The sequence below is a fragment of the Rhinichthys klamathensis genome, unplaced genomic scaffold (genome assembly GCF_029890125.1).
Source record: "Rhinichthys klamathensis goyatoka isolate OS25496 unplaced genomic scaffold, OSU_Roscu_1.1 h1tg000040l_1, whole genome shotgun sequence".
Lineage (NCBI taxonomy): Eukaryota > Metazoa > Chordata > Actinopteri > Cypriniformes > Leuciscidae > Rhinichthys > Rhinichthys klamathensis.
In genome coordinates, this window is record NW_026606587.1 from 1,097,548 (window position 1) to 1,122,490 (window position 24,943).

The 24,943-nt window shown below is 39.2% G+C and overlaps 2 protein-coding genes across 2 annotated transcripts in view; both read left to right on the plus strand.

Annotated features, from left to right (window-relative positions):
* LOC130081856 (cytochrome c oxidase subunit 6A, mitochondrial) overlaps nt 1-24,943 on the plus strand; it is a 297,336-nt gene that overhangs the window by 149,539 nt on the left and 122,854 nt on the right. The gene's annotated exons all lie outside the window — the stretch shown is intronic.
* The window catches only part of lzts1 (leucine zipper, putative tumor suppressor 1), a 34,629-nt gene continuing 16,403 nt past the window's right edge, over nt 6,718-24,943 (plus strand). The window contains exon 1 of the mRNA XM_056246549.1: nt 6,718-6,764. The gene's annotated coding sequence lies outside the window, so the exon portion shown is untranslated. The remainder of the gene's footprint in view (nt 6,765-24,943) is intronic.

The following is a 24,943-nucleotide window of genomic DNA, read 5'->3' on the forward strand; positions in this document are numbered from 1 at the left end:
TACAACACATTCCTTAAGTTAAGAAAACCCTTACAGTTTTTGTTTTGTAGCAGTGCAGAAGAGAAGACACAATTACTTAAACGTTTAAAAAAAAAATTAGCAGAAATGAAAGAAATGAGCAGAAAGAGATGGTGAATTTATGTTCTGACTTGTCATAAATTCTTTCCAACATGGACAAATGCTAAAAAATGTAAATAACAAACCTTACCTTCCCTGTTGCTGTTACAAGTTCAAACATGACTATAAAACCGGAAAGGTTTTTTTTCATAAACTCGCCACATATTTACACATGAACTCTTTGCCTTTGAACTGAGATTACAGTGGGTAACCCTTTGCAACAAATTACTTTCCCATAATTCACATACACTGAGACAGTAACTGCCCTTCAGGCAGTTGTACGTTTTTTTTGTTGTTTTTTTTACATTAGGTTACAGATTAAATTGAGTACACCAAACTGACACGTTTAAGTACGAAAACACTCCGTCTTTAGTTGATTATACATCAATATTCACTCAAAAGTATTGCAAACGCCACACTGAATTGGTGTGGAAAGTATCACGTTAATTTTTTAAGCAGTCTTTTGTAAAAGAAAAAAAAAGTGCTTTTCTGTGTCCTTCCTGATTTGTGCATCAGAAATGACACTGTTGTTTCGGCTGTATCAACACTGATCATTAATTCAGTCTATCTGTTGCATAACCATGGACTGAGGGAGCAAGAAACAAGTGTAGGATGGAGAAAAGGAAAGAGAAACAGGATGACTAGGGTAAACATCAATCCCTTTACATGTTTATAAAGCATTTAGACAGAAGAAAATGAATAAATAACAAACAGAGCTTCTATCAGTAGCACAAGAGGGACATTTGACAAGTGTTTTACTGTCAAGTGCAATACAGTTTTCATTCAACTTCCAGCAGAACTGGCCATTAACACTCTCAATCGAAAGTTTAACATCACTGTTTCACACATCTGATTACACAGATTCGATTCAATGAATTCAATGATTAAATTTTCACTGGCCCCACCACAAAAAAGTAATAAATTAATTAAACAGTTATTGTTTTTGACCCATGTATCCTTGAATTGTAATAAATAAGGTTATGATACCAACATTTTAGATACCAGTGAATTTAACAATTCTTAATTCCAGTTTTCGAAACCACAGCTAAAACTACTAACTAACTAATATAAATTTCAAAGATTATTGAAGACAAGTAAGCAGTCAGCAATAAAAAAAGGAACAAACTATTAAATACAATAGAACAAAGATACAAATGAAATAATCAGTGCTTTTAAGGTTTTCAGGTAGGTCTAACAGTAGTTCTCAGGTACATAATTTGAATTAAGTACAATTTACAAATTAAATAAAGGTTAATCCTTATTAAAGGGTAACTAAACCCCTGGTCAGAGCCTGACTCCACCCACTGGCAATATTTGAAAAATGCTGGAAAAGTGGGCAGAGCCCAGCGGAGATAGAGGGGACGAACTGAGACCGCAGTGAGGGATTGATTGACAGCTGCTGTCAAACTCGCTAAAATGGAGACCGACTGGAGTGACGCAAGTAGCTTTGCAACAGAGCGGTCATTTGAAGTATTTTCTTCCCCACCTTCATCTGATTTTTCTGCCTTTTAAGAGGGCCAAATCTGAGGTGTGTGGTCATATTTTGGCTTTTACAAAAGTCCTGAGGGAAACTTGATGATGGTCACCCTGTCTGCAGAACATGCACAAAAAAGTCGCTGCAATACACTTCAAAATGTTGTTCTGAGTTGAAATATTTTATCTCACTCGAAATAAACGTGAAGCTTCCACGAAGAAAAGTTCGCATTAATGTCTTAAATCTTACCTGTTTATAAATCCATTTTGTACAGCGTACAAAACAATCGTCCAGACAAGATGATCACAACAATATTATCAAACTCTGTAAACAATAAATTAACTCTGATTTTATTTTCAATACAATCAAAAACGGAGACGCAAGACGGCAAATTGTATTTGAATGAAACGAGAGAGCGCGTCCGTTGTGATGCATGGATTTGCACTGTGTTTATAATGCGTTGCTATTGACGACGGTCAGAAGGAAATGCCACAGAATAGAATCTTGCCTTAAAAAAGTGCATAGAGCTGCTTGTTTTATTTGTTGTTTGTTGATTTTCAAATATAAAACTATCCTGATCGTTTTCAATACTCGTAATTCCAACTCCTGACTCGCTACAGTAGTTTTGACGGAACCAGATGCTTTTACACCAGGGGCTGCCAAGGGCGTGGTGAGCTCGCACCAAGGGCGTGACAGAGTTACGTCAGAGAGTATCCTACGTCAGAGAGTACCCCTACTGCAGGAGCTTTCCGTTTAACCTGAAGAGGGCAGCACTCATACGTTTTTACACCATATATTTGAAAATTAAAACACTTTATACCCAAATGTCAAAAAATGTACTCGAATCAAAGAACAGCATTTATGAAGCTCCATTCTTACAGATCATTAACCCTTTCACGCGTACGATCACACCGGTGTGATCAGTCTTGGCTGGTCCCTGGAGCGTACGATCACACCGGTGTGATTAGAACGGTCAGTGCATCACGTGATCAACTGCTAAATTCAAACGTGCTTTCGCGCGTTGGCTGGCGCTGAGCCAGAGATGGACGCACTCAGTGCTGTCATATATCATAACTATTGAGTATTTTAAACCACATAATGTTTATTTTAGGTTTCAGACATTTAAATACACATAAGTACTAGCAAAACAGTGATTTTGAATTAGTAAAATAGACACTGATGTCTATGGAAACGGCTACAATAATCATTTCCATTATAATAAGACAAAACGTTTTATTCATATCAGATACACATTGTGTAAGTAGCTTTACATTTTACCCTGTTCTTCTCCTAGTTCACCGGCCACTTACTTTCATGTATTTCGTGAGAAACAACAGATCCGATTATCTGAACTGTGAAACAAACTAACATGGCGCCGCCCATCGCGCATCCAGCTCAACTAACGCGATCGTTATAAAGACGTTTAAACAACAAAACACATCCACTTGCACATATTTGACAATCGGAATATCAGTGTTTCATGCTATAGCTAATACATGTGTGAATATTTTGAATAGAAAAGGAAAAAAGACATAAAAGCAGATCATCACTCATTCAGCTCTGTGTTGTGATTGCGCTGTGTCACGTGACAAGAAATGACGCGTCACCATGGAAACATTAAAGTGACAGGTTCTAAATAACGGTCGCCTTGAAAAACTCACGCTGGGGGGTCAGTTAGAATATTTTAAACGTACGTGCGAAAGGGTTTTAACTAAAAAAAGTTGTTTCAGTGTTTAGTTACCCTTTAAAGTTACTAAAATGTTATTAAGTGAAGAGCAGAGAGTGATGTATTTGTCTTATGTAGTTTGATTAACATCTAAAACACAGATTAAAGACTAATGTGCAGCTATAATGGTATAATGATACACATGCGTTGTCTTTTTCGACTCTTTACGTTCACTTAAACCATAACCGACTATGTTTACTAGGATACTCGTCATGGTCGGCATTTTGAGATAAATTTGTGTGGATTTGTCCGATTAAGCGCAAGGAGAATTAATTTTAGTATTCGCACATTGCCTGAAACACGCAGATTTCTGTGTGTTTCGGATCTGTGCGCACACAAAGCTTCTCACAGAGCGTGCGCGAGTTCTTTCGCGTCATTTTAGCCTGAATGCTTAGGCAGGCTTGAAAACAATAAGGACCGTGACAGTTCCTTCAATTGTACGAAATGTCTTTCACGCTAAAAGGTGCACCTGCATCCGCCATGTTAAGCACTTAACCCTTTCGCACGTACGTTTAAAATATTCTAACTGACCCCCCAGCGTGAGTTTTTCAAGGCGACCGTTATTTAGAACCTGTCACTTTAATGTTTCCATGGTGACGCGTCATTTCTTGTCACGTGACACAGCGCAATCACAACACAGAGCTGAATGAGTGATGATCTGCTTTTATGTCTTTTTTCCTTTTCTATTCAAAATATTCACACATGTATTAGCTATAGCATGAAACACTGATATTCCGATTGTCAAATATGTGCAAGTGGATGTGTTTTGTTGTTTAAACGTCTTTATAACGATCGCGTTAGTTGAGCTGGATGCGCGATGGGCGGCGCCATGTTAGTTTGTTTCACAGTTCAGAGAATCGGATCTGTTGTTTCTCACAAAATACATGAAAGTAAGTGGCCGGTGAACTAGGAGAAGAATAGGGTAAAATGTAAAGCTACTTACACAATGTGTATCTGATATGAATAAAACGTTTTGTCTTATTATAATGGAAATGATTATTGTAGCCGTTTCCATAGACATCAGTGTCTATTTTACTAATTCAAAATCACTGTTTTGCTAGTACTTATGTGTATTTAAATGTCTGAAACCTAAAATAAACATTATGTGGTTTAAAATACTCAATAGTTGTGATATATGACAGCACTGAGTGCGTCCATCTCTGGCTCAGCGCCAGCCAACGCGCGAAAGCACGTTTGAATTTAGCAGTTGATCACGTGATGCACTGACCGTTCTAATCACACCGGTGTGATCGTACGCTCCAGGGACCAGCCAAGACTGATCACACCGGTGTGATCGTACGCGTGAAAGGGTTAATGAATATCAGGGTCCCAGTGTCGTGGAAGGTAAATAAAAGGATGACATCTAGTGGAGAAGACTAGTAATAAGATTAACGTCAATGAGATATTGGGCCCTATTTTAACGATCTGAAACGCAAGTGTCAAAGCGCAAAGCGCAAGTAACTTTCTGGGCGGATCCCGGCGCTGTTATTATTTTCCCGGCGGGATAAATGCCTCTTGCGCCAGGCACAAATCTAAAAGGGGTTGGTCTGAAGTAGCTTCATTATTCATAGGTGTGGTTTGGGCGTAACGTGAAATAAACCAATCAGAGCGTCATCTCACATTCCCTTTAAGAGCAGGTGCGCTTGTTCTAAAGCGGATTCCTATTATAACGGCGGATTTGCCAGGCGCGCACCAGGAGCGGTTCACAGCCGAGGAGAGCAACGTTCTCGTCAGGGCCGTAAAACACAGAGAAGTGACATTGGGCGGAGAAACCCACCCAAATTAACTTCTGTTAAACATGTGTATGATAATTTGGGTAAATGTGTAAGCTACATGTATGCTTTTATAATAAATTGTCTATCTATCTATCTATCTATCTATCTATCTATCTATCTATCGTAATAATGTATGATTTGCAAAAATGAAAACTGCTGCTTAGATGAGAGAATCAACGTGTATGCGCGTTGTGCACACGCTACATTGATTATGGCCAAGCATTCGCCCTTAAAATAGCATAATGAACAACGCGCAACGCGCCACTGACTTTAGACTAGGTTTTTTCTGGTCAGTGGCGCATTTGTTTTATAGAACAGCAAAATAGCATGAGGGAAAGTTTGCGCCAGAACACGCCTCCTCTTTGCGCTGAACCGCCCCGGGGAGCGCAAGTGTATTTCTTAGTTAACCGACGTGTGTCTGTGGAGGGAAAAGCCCGCTTTGCGCGGGTGCAAAATAGGAATGATACATGCGTCAGTGTACAAAGTCATTTGCGCCGAGTGCAAGATAGGGCCCATTGTGTTCAATGTTTGCGGAAATGACCACGGAAAAATAGATTGATTATTAGCTTTTGCGAATCAACATCAAATCGACCACAGTTTAAAAAACGATTAATCGAAAAATCAAAATATGCCCTAGTATCAATATTGCCCATCCCAAAATGATATCATTGTTGTCAGATTTTATTCCTGATGTCGAATGTTATTTAAATATTCACAAACTGATGTCTTTCATAATAATAATTTTCATAAGTAGATAGGAGCAGCAGTACTTGCATGGCTGGAAATATCTGCCTGGGGACAGAACCTAACTGACTTCCTTAAATAAAGTCAGTGAAGGAGCTTTAGATTAATACTGCATGTCGTTGTTTTCTGCGATCCACGATCTAATATAACATAAGAAAGACCTGTGAAGTAATAGGTGAACAAACTGCTTATTCACATAAATGAAGGATGCATCCTTGCACAAGTACACAGAAAGAGTATCCTCTACTACACCAAGGTTACAGCTATAATAGATGGCACTGGACTCGAGGGCCGGAATGGCCCCGTTAAAAGCCGGCCCTTGGGAGGTCTGAAGTATCATATCCCTCTTAACTGTCACTGCCCTTATCTAGGACGGATGTGATCCTATCTAATAAGTGGTTATGCTTGGATTCCTGAGGTTCATGTTAACGCAGCTTGTTTTATGTTCGATCACCATCTGGCAGACCTGTAAAATTGCACATGCGGTAGAATTAGCGCTTTAGGTGAGTGCACATGAGTGAAGTGTCATACGATGGATCACTGCCCACATTAATAGCATGCCAGGACAGAAGACGACCAAATACATGCATGGAATCGTATATGAGCAAAAGTATAAAAGATGCATTGCAGAATGCAGATATCAACGCAGAAACGGCGCTGCGGCTCTTGCAAACATGGATTTGAGGAAAGAGATAAACTGAAAAGGGAGGGATAAACTGAAAGAGAGGGAGGGTTTGTGCACTGGTGGGTATTATACAAAACACCCACATCATGGCAGTCTGTAGAGACTCACAGTACAGGAGGAGGAAAGATCGAGAGGAGAGACCAGAGAGATAATGCTTGTAACTTCCTGTTCTCCATTTAAATATAATCAGGGCATTTATACACAGCAAAAACAAAAACACACTTGGAGGGACCATGAAGCACGGTGAGTCACTTTTCATTTTACATTTATTGTTGGTATCGGATGATTTGAAATGTTGTTGTTTTCATTCTTCTGTTTCACTATAAAAAACGAACCTTATTACTTTTTTTATTATTATTATTATTATATTGTTTTACAGTAAAAGTATATAAACATCCTTGAAAAACAAGACGCATGCTTAGAAAAAACTGTATAAGAACTTACATTCTCTGAAAACAAGTTCTTACCCTATTAGTATTTTCTGTTTGTTTTAAGCATAAATCTATTGGTAACACTTTACAATAAGGTTCAGTAGATAAAATTAGTTAACGTATTAACTAACTAACATGAACTAACAATGAGCAATACATTTGTTACAGTATCTTAATTAATAAAGTAAAGCGTTTCATTGTTTGTTCATGTTAGTTTGCAGTGCATTAACTAATGTTAACGAATACAACCTTTGATTTTAATAATGTTTTAGAAAATGTTGAAATTAATATCAACTAAGATTAATACACTTCCAATTTACTAATTAGTTATTGCACTGTGAACTAACATGAATATACATTTTTTAACATTATCAAAGGTAAATAAATGCTGTAAAATAATCTAGTGTGTTTTTATATATAATGAAACACATTATGTGTGTAATATTTATGGTACAATGGGGCTAAAGGCACTTCCTAAGAAAAATATGTTTTTATTGAACATTGATGGAGCAACAGATTTTGTGTGAAATTAATCATAAAAGTGGCTCATTTTGTTTAAAAAACGTATTTGTATGAGGTGGGCCTTTTACCCCACACATGAGGCAAAAGGCACACATTATTTATACAAATAATTTATCTAAAATAATGTTTTTTTAATAATGTTAAGTAAATTTTTTAATAATGTTAAGTTAATACTTGTTCACTTTAGCCATGTTTGCACTATTTTCGGTTTATTTTGATAAATATACTGGAAAAAATATATACTTAAAATATGTTTAAAAATACAGAAACAAAATTATTTTAAAAAAGCAATGAATGAGATCCCATAATGATTTAATAAAGATTTACAGTAGTACCAAATGAATATGATATTTTATTATATGATTAATATTATATTTTTAAATATGATGGTATCATTATAAATATGTGATTATCTCTAGACACCCAACTTGATATGATATTTCCCATCTGACACTAACCATCAAGTCAGCCAAAAGTCAGTCGGCTGTTTATTATCATGTTAATAATTGTGCCTTTAGCCCCAAATACCATACTTTTACATATTCTTCAGTTATTAAAAAAAACTGTTGCTTTATTTTTCTTAAACAAAACTGAAACTCATTAAGACATTTGTCTCAAAATACAGACCTCGTATTTTATCGATACTCATTTGCTACTTAAATCTACAACATTTAAAAAAAAAAAAAACATTAAATATTAGATCAAATAAGCACAGAATCAACTTTGCGTTGCTATTGGCAATCGTGTCAAGGATCAGCTAAATTTCCACGTGCATCATCAAAAGTGGATGTTAAGAAAATTGAGCTGAATTTTTGTGCCATATAGTGGTTTAAAAGAGAATAAAGTCAAATGCGCCTTTTACCCCGGTGTGCCTTTAGCCCCGTTGTGCCCTATATAATAACGAATTATTATTGCTGATCAAATTAAATGAGAGCCAATGAAACTTCTACTCACGAGACACAGACAGTATGATCATATGAGTGTTTTTTATGAGTTCAATACAGTAATAGGCCAAATAGGATAACAATCATAATATGATCAAATATGAAATGTTATTTGTAAGCAACATGTACCTGAACCTGGATCGAACTAGCTGAGCTCATGAGCAAAACCTAGGAGACACAAACTGATTGAACCAAATGTGATCAGTGACACAGAGATTGAAATGAATTACCGGTATGTCAGAAAAGCACTCTTACATAACAGGTTTATTTTTGTCTCCATGTTATGCCATTTTTATCTCCTTAAACCGTCAACAGTTATTGTTAGCAGGTTCCCATAAATTTTGGTTTTACCACACAAACTTGACTGTTAAAATGTCATGAGCCAAATTGGCATTATCGTTTAACTTTGGCAAATGTTAATTAGAAGGTTAAAACTATGTCATGATGATGATGATGATAACATGACATAAAGTCAAAAAAGCATGCCTCATCCTGTTTTCCGAGTTTCAAAGAAACTGCAGACTGGGGGAAGGTAATACTGTCTAAACAGAATAACAATGTGAACACAAGAGCCTGTTACATGCCAAGGCAAGTTCAGATAATACACAAGTACTTGAAGACGTGTGGGAGCGCAGGATCTTTTTACTTATGAGTCTTTGAGCTCAGGGAAGGCAGAGAAACACATAGATTTACTGTCAGAGGAAGAGTTTAACAGGACATCTGCACAGGCAAGTTTTCAGAGAGTGGGTGTGTGAATGCAAAGTGCAAAGACATGGCTTATGTTCATACATACACACAAGAAAAGAGGACAGAGATGTCAAAGTAGGTGGACCATAGTGAAGTATGGACATGCAGTGCCCTAATACGAATAAGTGTGATATTAAATGATTATATACATCGGCTAATGTATAGCTGCACAATTAACTAATTAATTAATTCTAACAAAAAGTAGTTAAATTGTAAATTTACCATACAGTAATATGGATCTCTGCACCGGCTCTTCACTGAGCACCGTTTATAGATAGATAGATATCTTATTTTCACTTTTTAAATAAAATGCTAAAAAAAATACCACCATCCTATGACAATTCTGAAAGTAAACAAGACACGTGCATCTGATTGATAAACCACAAACTCTTTGTTTAAGCAGACAGTTTGCTTAGCAGCCTTAACAGCTAGTCAAAGAGGGCAAACTTTCAACTGAACCATGCATTTTAAACCATTTTAAACACTTACGTTATGTTCATGCGCATTTAACTCAACTGCTAAGTTAATGTATTAGGCTTAACCATAGGCTATGATCCATATCAGGGGTGGCCAAAATTACTTTATAAAATGGGTCATTCAATGTCAAATCAACCAAATTTCAGAAACTTCCCCAGCTCAAATTTTTGATTTTGTTAATATTTTTTCCGAAGAAAGACAAACATAAATAGTGACCAAAGCCAGATTATTAAATGGCATGAATGTATTATTGACTGAGTAATCCACTATTTTTTAGAGAGGGGGTCAAAATGACAATTTTTACCTGAGATTTGGAGACAAATTACAGAGGGGTAGGTAAAAATGACTTTAGAAAGATGGCAGCATCCTTATTTTATTTTTACAAAGAGATTGGTAGGTCTATTAGTTAAATCCGTTGACATTAGCAAGCTTTGTTGCATTATTTGCCAATGATGAAAGTTCAAAAATGTGAAAAAGCACTTTTTTGTCCCAAGTTTGTATGCCTGGAATGATATCCTTTTAGATTTTGTTTTTAAATAAACATTTATTTTGGTATCTTCATTTTAAAGGCCCTATATGGTTCAATCCCAGAGATATGGAGGATCTTAATGCGGCTCCATGAGTAAATTGGTCAATTTTACACATTTTCAGTGGTCAAAAAACTAATTTGGGTCTCTTTGCATACAGCTGATACTTGTTTCTTTTAAAGAGGAATATCTGAACATCAAATAATGTTGAAACTAGAACAGTATCTGGGGTTTTTTCTATCAACACAATTGCATAGAATATACCTGTCTGAGATAAATATTGTTTTTCCAAAGTTTGCGTGCCTGTCCCTTAAAAAGTATTAAAGTTATCTTATTAGGATTTTAGATTCTGGTTCTTAAACTTTTCGTTTGAAATCTTCAAGGCTTCATTTTCAAGGCCCTATGTGGTTCAATCCAATAGATATGGAGACCTCAGTGTGGCAAATTGTTGAATTTTACCTATTTTCAATAGTCAAAAACCAAATATGGTTCACTTTGCACACAGCTGATTATTGTATTTAAAGGGGAATGTCTAAAGAATAAATAATGTTGAAACTAGAAATGTATCTTGTTTACCTCTATCAAAACAATTGCATACAATATATCCGTTAAACTCCCTGTAATTCACACCTAGATGGAATGTGCATGCAAATATTTTTGTCCGTTATCGCTGGTGTGACTGTCAGTCTTTGCTTTTCCCCAACGGACCGAAGGCGTCTAGTGCATTACGCGCCATTGCTTTCAGCTAACAAAGAAAAATACAACAATTTCTAGTGTTATGTTGGGGCAGTCTTCAGCTCTTCCTCAAACTTTTCAACACACAGCCGGCCTCAGATAGCTTTTAATCAATGCACAAATCATTAAAAAAACACTATCTTTGCCTAAAGTCTGATTGGGGCAAGCCAGATGTTTGGGGAGAGCTCAGCTTACCTCTACCCATGCCTAGATTCGGCCCCCCGATCATGACTGGGTCAAGGTCAATAAGTCTCTTCAAATATATCAGATAATTTGACCTTGTTATGATAAGGCAAATTAGTTCAGGTTTTAAAATATCATGTGGTGCGCATCAACAAAAACGTGACATTTATAAATTAATAATTCATGAGGCATCTCATCTCAGCATCTAAACATGCCTTATTTGGCCTTCTCCTTGGGTTTTCATGTTTTATGAGGACATTCCATATCCATAGACATTTCTATAGTGTATAGTGTGTATATTTTATCCCTTAACCTACCAATCACAAAAAAAACTTTCAGAATTTTTACATTTTCAACAAACATTGCTTAGTATTATTTGCAAGCTGTTTTCCTCATTGGGGGAAAAAAAAATCCCCACAAGGACAAGGATTTCATATATTGCCATATGTGTGAGGACATTTTGTCCCCATAACGTAGGGTACACCTGAACCACACATACAAGCACCAAAGCTGTGTGAAACCTGAGACTGTATCCTAACTGTATAAACGCTTTCTGTTTCCTTGGTTTTTACTCTCTCTTACCATCTCTGCATGTGGGAGGAACAGTTGGTGTACGACTTCACCCTGAATAGAGTTTATCAACAGGTTTTAACAGAGTCAGTTATTTTCCAGTTTGCTGGAAGTCCAAGACGTTTCACTCCCCTATCCTCATGCCAGACATATTCGCCAAAAGATCATTTAAACACCTGTTTCCCTCCAAAAAGATCAATAACTCAAGATGGTATGCAGCTCTTCCCAATGTTGTTTGTTTTTGACAATCTTGTGTCAACTACTAGACAGACGGTTAGAGCACATTATGATCTCATGAATGATTTTGTTCCAGTTTGGCACCTCAGAGTATTCAAAACATTCAGAGGTATCAGAGCTGGCCTTTCATATGTACACAGTTAATCCTTTGAAGAGAGAGACATGTTCTTTCCTGCCTCCAGAAATTACTCATGCGTGCTTATGAAATCTTGTGTGGGTGAGAGATGCAGTCGAGGTGTGGATCACTGGCACTGAATAAGGTGTCATGAGTGACGTTCTTTTAAAAGAAGAATTAAAGGAGAACTCCGGCGCAAAATGAACCTTTGGTCTAATAAAACATTGGTACCTAGTCAACCGTTCTCTGAGATTTGTTTTCATGATAATCGAATGTAAAGAGTTTTATCTCTAAAAACTGTTTAGCGTATAACGCTAGTAATGGGGGCATTTAATAAGTAAAAAGAAATCGCTAGTTAATACCACTAACAAGGCTCAAAATAGCCCCACACTAACACAGTAACATAATGAGGGTCCCTACATGCAAAACGAGGCATTGAGAACTTCGTAAGTGTACAGACCGTTTAATAAGAAGATATTTTATAAAGACAGTCCACTTCGTGTATACAGACAGGAGCCATCTTTGGAAAACAGTCTCGACTAATCAAACCACCAACGACGTGCTAAGTGAACTTCTGAACTGTATGAATGGCGTTCGTGGTTTGACTGTCTTTATAAAATATCTTCTTATTAAACGGTCTGTACACTTACAAAGTTCTCAATGCTTCGTTTTGCATGTAGGGACCCTCATTATGTTACTGTGTTCGTGTGGGGCTATTTTGAGCCTTGTTAGTGGTATTAACTAGCGATTTCTTTTTACTTATTAAATGCCCCCATTACTAGCGTTATACGCTAAACAGTTTTTAGAGATAAAACTCTTTACATTCGATTATCATGAAAACAAATCTCAGAGAACGGTTGACTAGGTACCAATGTTTTATTAGACCAAAGGTTCATTTTGCGCCGGAGTTCTCCTTTAAAGTGTGTTTTGGATCTAAACACTCATCTGTTGCAACACTGTTTTGGTACCAGCAGCTTCACAAGTATATTTCTTTAGAAAATCAATCTAACAAACTTTGTTAAAGTGCTGTTCACTTTTCATATAATCAACATAGATTATGAAAACTATGTTTCTGCGATCTTTGACGGGTAAGGGGTTAAATTAAAAAATAATATATATTTTAAACATTAAACTAAATGTGTTTTCTTTAATGACTAATACTATATGTGTTGACTACAACACATATAGTATAGTACAGAGAAAATTAATGTCGGAGCGGATTTGAGTGAACGCTGTTTTACCGGTGACCATGTGGGGGAGGGGTGTGATTTTCTTTTTTTACAGTCTATTATTCTGTTTTCGAATAATAATCAAATAATTCCCATTGATCATCGAATATTATTATTGCTTGAAATGCCCATCCCTATTACACACGTCGACGACTCTGTAACTTTGGTGGTTTGCTTCACGATGTGAGTAGGACTCTTTTACTTTATTGTCTTTTGTTGGCTGACATGTTTTTAATTTGGCTAAAACAATATGGAGCTGTCACACAACGCTCAGGAACAGGTAAAATAAACTTAGGCTTTATTTATACACGGTATGCAGACTCCAAAATAAAAGGTAAAGCAAATGCTCAGAAGATACTTAGGAATACCAAAAATACCAGAAATGTCTCTTGAAGATTACTCGGGAACCAGGGACCAGAATTGACGAGATCGGACCAGGAGTGTAGGGTGATTGAGGCTTTTATGCAGCATGAGTGGCGATCATGAGGAGACAAGGTGCAGGTGATAACAATCAGGGAGAGTGCGTGCAGGTGAGGATCCAGGGGAATGCTGGGAAGTGTAGTGCGGGACAGGACCAGGGGAAACCGTGACAGGAGCTAGGCCTGTATGTTTTGGCCTGTATGTTTTGTCTCCAGCTTCTTGATTCTCGCGCCGCTTGAGCTGACAGGCGTGCTTTTGGTTGTCATGAGAATGACATAGTTTAGAGCGGCACAAGTCCGCGTTCATTCACATTGAACCAAAACAGTATCAGAGTCGCCTTTGATACTTGGGGCTGAGGTGGGTCAGACCCATCATATTTTAAGTCTGCTTTTATGCAGCATTGCGTCTTTACACATAATTCTGAGCAGACACAGAGCCGCTTTAGAGCAGCCTTAACTCGGCTGTGTAAAGATGCCTTTACTGTCACTTTTAAACAATATAATGATTAAAAGTATTAATTTCATTTCTTTTTTTTTTACTTTGTATTCCCTAACTTTTAAACAGTAGTGCACATTAATGTAAATAAGTGGGATCATCCTGATTGGGGGTTCAAAAACCTTGAAACCCCTACACAGGGCTCTATATAAACAGCCATTTATTGCAAAGACACAGATTGGTGTCTGTTGCACATGACCTTAAAGCAGCTTAATTACAGCTCACTGACTAACTGATTTGGACAGTTTAGTTTTGCACGTCTAATTATATCTTTCAGCATGGGGAGTGCTCTGGTGGTCTTAGATACATCAGTGATCATGGGGTCTAAGATCAGCTGCCTATTTTGCTGTTACCATGGGTTCATGGTTCTTAAAAAAGAAATGAAAATATGGCATTGTGCTGTCTCTATCTGTCAGGGCTCGTTCAGAGAAGAGAGCATATCTGTAAATATTTCATGAAAATGACATGGAGCATATATTTCCCAGATACACTGGGCTCTAAAACTACTTTTGGATGGATTCCAGAGGCATCTAAGCTTTCAGGGAATCTTTGATGGTACCAGGAGCCAGACAACAGAGATCAATCAGAGACAAAAGTCTAGATGCTTGATGACATCTGATCACTTTTCCAAAGAGAATTAGAGCCAAGGAAAGCTAGCCTAGAAATCTAGACGCACCCTAGCGGCAGCAAAAATTATTTCGCAGCCAGTGTGGTCTAGCAACTCTCCATAGGCTTTTGAGCTGGAAAAAACAAAAACTGGTCGGGCCAATCACATCGTGTATAGAGTCGGCGGGGGGGCTTAACACAATGACGGCACAGTTCATGACGTTCCGCGTGATTTCCATAGGTGATTTCCCTGCTACTTGAAAACAATGAAGATGCAGCGGTCTTTCGAATCGGCTTTGGCCGCGACTCTGGAGGACTTGGAGTTAAGAGAACGTCACTTAAGTCATTCTTAAAAAAGGAAGATGTGTTCGGATTTTTGCCGTCCTGATACGGCAAAAGTTTAATATATCAATTAGCTCCGCTGGTGGAAAAACGCATGGGACTCACTCATCCACAACCGTTCGTTGCTCTGGTTGGTTGTAGCGTTATCCTATTGCGTGCAGAGGGATTTTGAAAGGTAACCGTTTATCCCGCCCCTCGGATTGAGGCATGTCAATGGAGAGTTCCCAGACCTAACATCTTGATGTAGGTCTGGCATGCCAGGCTAAAGGAAAGCAGAAATATGATAACCATCTTTGCATTATTTAAATCAAAAATAAATAAAAAATCTTCATCTTTTCTTATTCTTATTAGAAGTAGGGGTCTTATAAGAAGTATAAGGATCTATTTTACTTCAGAAAATTAATCCGTTATCAACAGGCCCATTTGGAATCTGCTACGAAAAATCTTTAATTATCCGTCACCCTTTGCAAGTTTGTTGATAAAATACTTCGAAGATGCTAATTAGATGATGCTCCCATTCTGTCTAATTGGATGGCTCTTTTTGAAAGAATAAATCAAGGAGTTAAGGTTTGACTGGTTATGGCACCGTTAGCTCTTTCTGGTATATCATAACTACACCATCTGGGGTGCGTTTCCCGAAAGCATCGTCAGCCAACTATGGTTGCAAGTTCCGTTGTTACCAACATAGTTCAATGATTTAGCGTTTCCCAAAACCATAGTTCCAAAGAACATTCGCAAACAGTGTCACCAACTTATGGTTTGAACTTCTGCTCTCGAGCTGTGGTTAGAAGCATAGTTTCTTGTTAAATGACATGTGGACTTAAATAGATCATGCTCTTAGGCACAATAAGCATGCTATATAAAATTCATTATATTCTTCATTCTATTTAAATATATATATATATATATATACATATACACTCACCGGCCACTTTATTAGGTACACCTGTCCAACTGCTCGTTAACACTTAATTTCTAAGCAGCCAATCACATGGTGGCAACTCAGTGCATTTAGGCATGTAGACATGGTCAAGACAATCTCCTGCAGTTCAAACCGAGCATCAGTATGGGGAAGAAAGTTGATTTGAGTGACTTTGAACGTGGCATGATTGTTGGTGCCAGAAGGGCTGGTCTGAGTATTTCAGAAACTGCTAATCTACTGGGATTTTCACGCACAACCATCTCTAGGGTTTACAGAGAATGGTCCGAAAAAGAAAAAACATCCAGTGAGCGGCAGTTCTGTGGGCGGAAATGCCTTGTTGATGCCAGAGGTCAGAGGAGAATGGCCAGACTGGTTCGAGCTGATAGAAGGGCAACAGTGACTGAAATAACCACTCGTTACAACCGAGGTATGCAGCAAAGCATTTGTGAAGCCACAACACGCACAACCTTGAGGCGGATGGGCTACAACAGCAGAAGACTCCACCGGGTACCACTCATCTCCACTACAAATAGGAAAAAGAGGCTACAATTTGCAAGAGCTCACCAAAATTGAACAGTTGAAGACTGGAAAAATGTTGCCTGGTCTGATGAGTCTCGATTTCTGTTGAGACATTCAGATGTTAGAGTCAGAATTTGGCGTAAACAGAATGAGAACATGGATCCATCATGCCTTGTTACCACTGTGCAGGGTGGTGGTGGTGGTGTAATGGTGTGGGGGATGTTTTCCTGGCACACTTTAGGCCCCTTAGTGCCAATTGGGCATCGTTTAAATGCCACGGCCTACCTGAGCATTGTTTCTGACCATGTCCATCCCTTTATGGCCACCATGTACCCATCCTCTGATGGCTACTTCCACCATGTCACAAAGCTCTAATCATTTCAAATTGGTTTCTTGAACATGACAATGAGTTCACTGTACTAAAATGGCCTCCACAGTCACCAGATCTCAACCCAATAGAGCATCTTTGGGATGTGGTGGAACGGGAGATTCGCATCATGGATGTGCAGCCGACAAATCTGCGGCAACTGTGTGATGCCATCATGTCAATATGGACCAAACTCCCTGAGGAATGCTTCCAGCACCTTGTTGAATCTATGCCACGAAGAATTGAGGCAGTTCTGAAGGCAAAAGGGGGTCCAACCCGTTACTAGCATGGGGTACCTAATAAAGTGGCCGGTGAGTGTATATATATGCATTTTAATATATTTTAGTGTGTCAACAATCAATGGTGTTTTTGAAGAGTGGATGTGTGTTAAATGTGCAAGGGCACCCCGAAGTATGATGTATGAGGAAACCGGCAATGAATCAAACCAATAAAATAAAGCAAAATGGCATGGGAAAAAACAGTGAAGTAGTCATTAGCTGCCATGTTCATTACAGCAGCATCTTGGATATCTCGAATAGATAATCAGCAGAAGTTTTTACTCCAACTGCACGTGACTTTAATAACGACAGTCCTATATTGTTGAACCAATGTAGTTCAAACGACAGAGGTGAGACCATGTTACTACAGTTTTCAGGAAACAGTCGTGACTAGTTAATTAGTCCAACGACGTAGAGTACTAGTAGATACAGTATGCTAAACACACCCCTGGTTGTAATGAGCTGATACTGTACAGTTAGAAGTACAGCATTGGTTAAAAATACTAAAACCAGTAATTTTCTCTGTAAATACATTACATTTCATTCATATTGTACTGCACATTTATGGCTTCAGTTTAGTTGTTTTTTGTTTATTTGTTTTTCAAACTCCTTTATTTATCGTTTTAATTTGCGAAAATATTATTCATTGCTAGTTCTAATCTTTTTAATAGTTTAGCTAATGACAACTTTATGATTCATCATTACAATGGTTACATTTTCAGTGCTGCTGTTGGCAACAGTTTTGGCTTGTTTAGTAAACTGAGCTCACTTTCCCTCTATCCAACCTACACACCCTTAATTTAACTCCAAATTCAACTCCCCCTCCATCATCCTCTCCACTCTTTTTTCCTGCATTTCAATCAGTCTCCTACACACCTTAATCCAAAACAGCCAAGGTTCAAGGGCAATGGAAGAGGAGGCCATAATCAAGACCACTTAACCCACCATCATTCTTTTCCTTTATTTCACACCACATGTGGTGAGAAATAGGGTCAAATTAAGATGGCACCAGTTTTTTTACTTATTGTGTAGCATCATCAGTGCAGTGGTGGTTATAATAGAACATCACAGCTCTTAGAAAAAAACACTGATTAAAAAAGACTAATGAATCAAGACATGAGTATTATCGAAAAACAATTTAAATTTAAAACTAAAATAACGATTATGATAATGATAATAATGATACACAATATTTAGTAGCCTAGCTTGAAATTTAGTCGCATATGCAAGTGATTTACTTGCAATGTAGAGGGTTGTATTGAGTGAGTTATTCAATGATTTCACAATATCTTTGAATTTTCTTCATTTTGGGGGCTTAACAAATATTGATACGCAATTAACAGCAAATGTTTTATCATTTGACAGCTGTAATTTTTATTGAAGCCTATTTCTGCCACATAAGAAAGAAAAAAATCGCTTTGGTACCTTAATTATGACAAAAAAGATAAAAAGATCAAATGATGAGATAAAAAGTCAAAACTGACATACTAATTCATAATGACAACCCTCTACAATGTGAGTAAATCACTCGCATATGCGACTACATCTTCACTCTGGGCCACTAAATGTATATCATTAGCCATTGGCTAATATATTTTTATTACTCGCCAGTGTATGTGTTAGAGGCTAAGTATAAGTTTATCGGCTTCCGGTTATGGCCGCCATAGAGTAAGACGCGGAAAGCATCGCTCCCACAGAAAATCCTTGAGTAAAACGCGGCTACGCTTGTATTTTCTTTCATTTAAACTGGAAACTCTTCTTTTGGCAACTTTTGAGGATGCCCCCTAAAAAATTTGTCGAGAACAAGAAGGAAACAACTAACGCCACCGATGACAGCCCTTCAGCTTTGACGGCTAGCTTGGTCTCGCCTCCTGAATGGTTCCAGTTAGAACTGGAGAAAGGTTTCGCGAAAATTCAAGGCATGCTAGACGGGCGTCTGTGCGAAATATGGGACTCGGTAAACAAAGTACACAGCGACCTTCAGGAAACGAGGCAAAAACCGTGCGAACTCGAATCACTCCAAGACGGATTTGAGGAAGCCATTGTGAGTCTGCGTGAGGACATCGCGGACCGTAAAAAGCATGCGGAGTGTGAAATACTTACTTTGAAAGATAAGGTCGATGATCTTGAAAATCGCTCCAGGCGTAAATCGCTCCCTTCTACCCCTTCTAAGGGGTAGAAGGGAGAGACGCAGTGTCGTTTGTGGAGGAATGGCTTCCAAAAATCATCGGTGTTGATCAGGGGCGCCCCTTTGAAATTGAACGAGCTCACCGTACGCTTCAGCGCCGGCCGGCAGAATACGAAAGACCACGGGCCATCGTGATTAAATTGTTTCATTTCAGAGATACAGTCTCAATACTGAATGCTGCACGGGAGAAAAAAGAGCTTACATATGGCAATTCCAAAATCATGATCTTCCGGGACATGTCAACGACCCTCTACAAGAAGAAACAGGTGTTTGCTCCTCTTAGAAGATGGCTCCGGGACCATAGTATTTCATACAGCATGCAGTACCCGGCCACGTTGAGAGTGGATCTGCCAGAGGGCGCGCAATCTTTCAACTCGAAAGACACTGCAGAGGCTTATTTGAAAACTAAGTGGGGAGGGAAGGGAGGTTGGGGGTGCCATTTTCTTGCTTTTTTTTTTCTCTATCTTTTTGTGTTGCTTTTATTTTATTTTGACTTATAACTGAAAGAGATAAATATAACTGTTTGTCCTGGAATGTTAATGGGATTAATAACAATTTAAAGAGAAAGAAAATACTGTTGTTTTTAAAGAAAAATAAGATAGACATTGCTATTTTACAAGAGACCCATTTGACTGAGGAGGATCATTGTAAGCTATCACGTCAGTGGCCTGGACAAGTCTTTTTTGCTTCATATAGTTCTCACTCAAGAGGAGTTGCTATTCTGATAAACCGCAGAGTGCCTTTTGTTTTGGAACATGTGGTCAAAGACAACTGCGGAAGATATATTGTCCTTAAAGGATATATTGCATCTGAAAGTATCACAATAGCAAATGTGTATGCCCCCAATCAAGATGAACCTCAATTTTTCCATAATTTACATTTCAAACTTTTTTTTGCCTTGTACAATCATTGGAGGTGACTTTAATTTGGTCCTAGACCCATCAGACAGATCACCTGTTAAATGTTCTGCCTTGACACCATCAGCAAGAGCTGTGAAACACATGATGTCTGAATTAGAGCTGATAGATATTTGGAAGGCTTTACATAAGACCCAACAAGATTTCTCTTTTTATTCCCAGCCACATAAAAGTTTTTCTAGAATTTACTTTTTTCTTTTGCACAAAACACAGGAATACTTAGTTGACTCATGTGAATACCTTCCACGGACCTTATCTGATCACTCCCCATTAGTCCTTACGGTTAACGCTCCTACTACCGGAACACATCTTAGAAGATGGCGATTTAGTAACTATCTCCTCAATGACCTTGACTTTATAGCTTTTTTAAATGACAATATAGTAAGTTTTTTAACTTTAATGTGGGCTCTGCTCCTCCAGGGGTGGTTTGGGAGTCATTAAAGGCCTATCTAAGGGGAATAATTATATCATACTCATCTGGTAAAAAGAAAAAATATCTGAGACAACTGAATCTACTTTCTAAAGACATCAAAAAATTGGAACAGGATTGTTCTGTCCGTGGAGATGAAAATATGTTTCAGAAACTAAACTCACTGCGGCTTGAGTACGATATGCTGTCCACTAAAGAAGCAGAGTGTGTCCTCCTTAGATCCAAACAACGATATTATGAGCATGGGGACAAAATTGGCAAATTGTTGGCCTGGCAAATACGAAAAGAAGATGCAGTGAGGTCTATTAATGCAATACGTCGAGTTGACAATAGACTCAGAGATCCTACTCTTATTAATCAGGAATTTATGCGATTCTATAAATTGTTATATACCTCCCAAGGTACTGATATGGTGAAAACACATACTTTCCTTGATAAATTGGACATACCATCTCTTACTAAAGTTTCCAGGGACAATTTGGAGGGGGACATCACTAAGGTCGAAATACAAGAGGCCATATCATGCCTAGACACGCTTGTACGAGACAGGCTTGTCCACTGTCTCCCCTTTTATTCGCGCTAGCAATAGAGCCTTTAGCTATTGCAATTCGCTCGCATGACGTCATTAGTGGTTTTACAACCCTTCAATCTCGGCATATACCTCACTATACGCAGACAAAATCATGTTGTATTTGATTAACGTAAACTCTACTATACCAGCATTGACGACTCTACTACAAGATTATGGAATCATATCTGGTTATAAAATTAATGTAAACAAGAGTGTCTCTATGCCCCTTAATATTGCTGCAACTCGATTATCTTTTAGACATTTTCCCTTCACCTGGAATATGGATAAATTCACATATCTAGGACTACAAATATCCAGAGATTTGTCTTAGTTATATAACTTAATTTATGCTCCTTTACTTAAAAAAGTAGAAGGGGATTTAGATAGGTGGAAATCTCTCCCTATTTCGTTAATTGGCCGGGTAAATTCTATCAAAATGACTATACTACCAAAGTTTTTATATTTGTTTCAGGCACTTCCCCCTGTTTTGCCAAAGTTTTTTTTAAGGAACTTAATAGTATTATTTCGAGGTTCTTATGGAAAGGAAAGTGCCACGGGTCAAGCTATGTATGACATTTCCGGAATGGTGGATTAAAGTTGCCCAATTTCTATTTGTATTACTGTGCAGCTCAGCTGCGCTCAATTTGGATTTGGCGATCAAAATGCGCCTCTCCTCCGGCGTGGCGACAATTAGAGGAAGCACAAGTACAGGGTATAGCTCTTGCTGCAACGCCTTTTGTCCCTCTGAATTGCTTAAAAAAAATTACTTCTAATCCTCTGATCGTGGGTACTTGTAAAATTTGTATAGACCTCAGGAAAAAGATTAAATGCAAACAAACTTTGTTCAGATCCACTGCCTTTTATTATAATCTTTTCCTACCCTCAGCTCTTAAAGATGGCATAACCAAACAATGGTATGACTGTGGTATTCAAACTTTCGAAGAACTTTACGATGGGGATACACTCATGTCTTTTGAGCATCTACAACAGAAATTTTGCTTCCCTTCTAAATTTTTCTTCAAATACCTACAAGTTAGACACTACATTCAGACTCAGCAAGGTGGTCGCCTATCTAACCTTTCCGTTTCACCCCTGGAGGACATCTTATCTGATAAAAAAGACCCTAAAGGTCTTATATCATTTATTTATGGTAAACTGTCCCAGTTGATGGCAATCTTTGCAATGTTAAATCTAAATGGGAAAAAGACCTGGAGTGCTCATTCAGGGATGATGAATGGGAAACCATATGTGAGAAAACTCAGACTCTGTCGGTCAATAGCCGCCATAAACTCATTCAATTTAATGTCTAAAGTCTATTATACCCCAGTAAGACTACACGCCTTTAAAAGTAACTATTCAGAGCTATGTCCCAGATGTAAAGTGCAGAGAGGGACACTTTTACACATGTTGTGGTCTTCTCCTGACATTGAGGTATACTGGGAAGGGGTCTTAGAGATAATTGGCACAGTTGTCGGTACTAATATACTCAGGCCATGTCCACACGGACACGGGTATTTTTATAACCGGAGTTTTTCCTACAGCGTTTTTAAAAAAAATCCCGTCCACACATGCTCGGTCTCCGTCAACATGAAAACGTAAAAACACACAATCAAGCGCGGTCAAGAGCATGCCACGCCAGCAGGCGGCGATATAAACCTTAACCCTAAAGCCACGTTGGCCAATCAGAAGCGCAAATCTGATGTCAAACACAGCTGATAACGGCGCACACTCTGACGTCGCAAGGCAAAAACCCCGGTTTCACTGTCTACACGACAACACTGTAACCGGCGTTTCTGAAAATCCTCACCCTGGCAGGGGTTTTCAAAAATGTTCGGTTTCAGTGCGTTTTCGTGTGGATGAACGGCCGAACCACGTAAAAAAAGTCACGGTTATAAAAATACCCGTGTCCGTGTGGACAGGGCCTCAGGGAGCCCAAATTTATCTTGTTGGGGGACACTTCATTACTGGATGAACGAAGGGGGATTAATCTGAGGTTTGTTAGATTAGCTCTTTTAGCAGCAATAAAATGCATAACTTTGAGGTGGAAGGACTCTAAACCACCTACTACTTCTATGTGGACTACAGAAGTATCATCATATGTATCTCTTGAAAAAATTGCATTTTGTTTGAAGAAACGTCAAGATCTGTTTGTAAAACACTGGGGCAGTTTCCTTTCTTATATGGGTATAACAACAACAGGACAAAATACCTAAATTTAATATGACTTTAAATGCCTTTTTCTTGTTTAATCTGTTTATGGTTTATTAGTGGCACTGTGGGAGGGAGGTTTGGGGTGTGATATAGGGTTGTGATATGGACTTCAAGTTTCGGACATGCTGCCGCGGGCTCCTGGACAGGACCCCAGCGCCTTTGGCATGTCAATTGCCTCGAGTTGCTGGCAGTACGTTTGGCTCTGCACCGCTTTCGGGCGTTGCTCAAGGACCAACACGTACTAGTCCGTTCAGACAACATGGCGACAGTAGCGTACATCAACCAACAATGTGGTCTACGCTCCAGCCGTATGTCGCAACTCGCCTGCCATCTCCTCCTATGGAGTCAGAAGCATCTGAGGTCGCTTCGAGCCATTCACATCCCAGGAGAGCTGAATCGTGCAGCCGACAAACTCTCACGGTTTCAGCCACTTCCTGGGGAATGGAGACTCCATCCCCAGTCGGTTCAGCTGATTTGGGAACAGTTCGGCGATGCACAGGTAGATCTGTTTGCCTCCCCAGACTTTTCCCACCGCCTCTTGTTTTATTCCCTGACCGAGGGGACCCTCGGCACGGATGCACTAGCGCACAGCTGGTCGCGGGGCCTCCGCAAGTATGGGTTTCCCCCAGTGAGCCTTCTTGCACAGGTCCACAGGTCCTCTCCAAGCACAGGTCCTGTGCAAGATCAGGGAGTGCAAGATCATGGAGGACGAGGAGCAGTTCGTTTTGGTTGCGCCTCATTGGCCCACCCGCACATGGTTCTCCGAACTAGTGCTCCTCGTGACAGCACCTCCCTGGCCAATCCCTCTGAGGAAGGACCTCCTTTCTCAGAGACGGGCACCCTCTGCCACCCACGTCCCAATCTGTGGAACCTGCATGTGTGGGTTCTGGACGGGACGCAGCAGGTTTGAGTACCCTACCACCATCACTTCTGCAAAGGGCCTTGTCCACGAGACACGCCTATGCTCTGAAGTGGAACCTCTTTGTCACCTGGTGTTCTTCTTGCTGAGAAGACCCCAGAAAATGCTCGATCGGGTCGGTGCTTTCCTTTCTCCAAGAAGGGTTGGAACGAAGGCTGTCTCCCTCCACTCTGAAGGTTTACGTGGCTGCGATCTCTGCGCACCACGACCTTGTGGAGTCGAAAACTGTGGGACAGCATGACCTGGTCGTCAGGTTCCTGAGGGGGGCAAGGAGAAGATCTGAGGGGGGCGAGTCTTCCTCCTCACTCTCCTCTTATACCCTCTTGGAACCTCGCAGTGGTCTTATCTGCCCTGCAGAGAGCTCCCTTCGAGCCATTGCGATCAGTGGAGCTTAAGTTCCTGTCTATTAAGACAGCGCTCCTGATCCCTTTTGCCTCCATAAAGAGGGTAGGGGACCTGCAGACATTTTCGCTTGACGAACCGTGCTTGAAATTCGGGCCGGCTAACTCTCACGTGATCC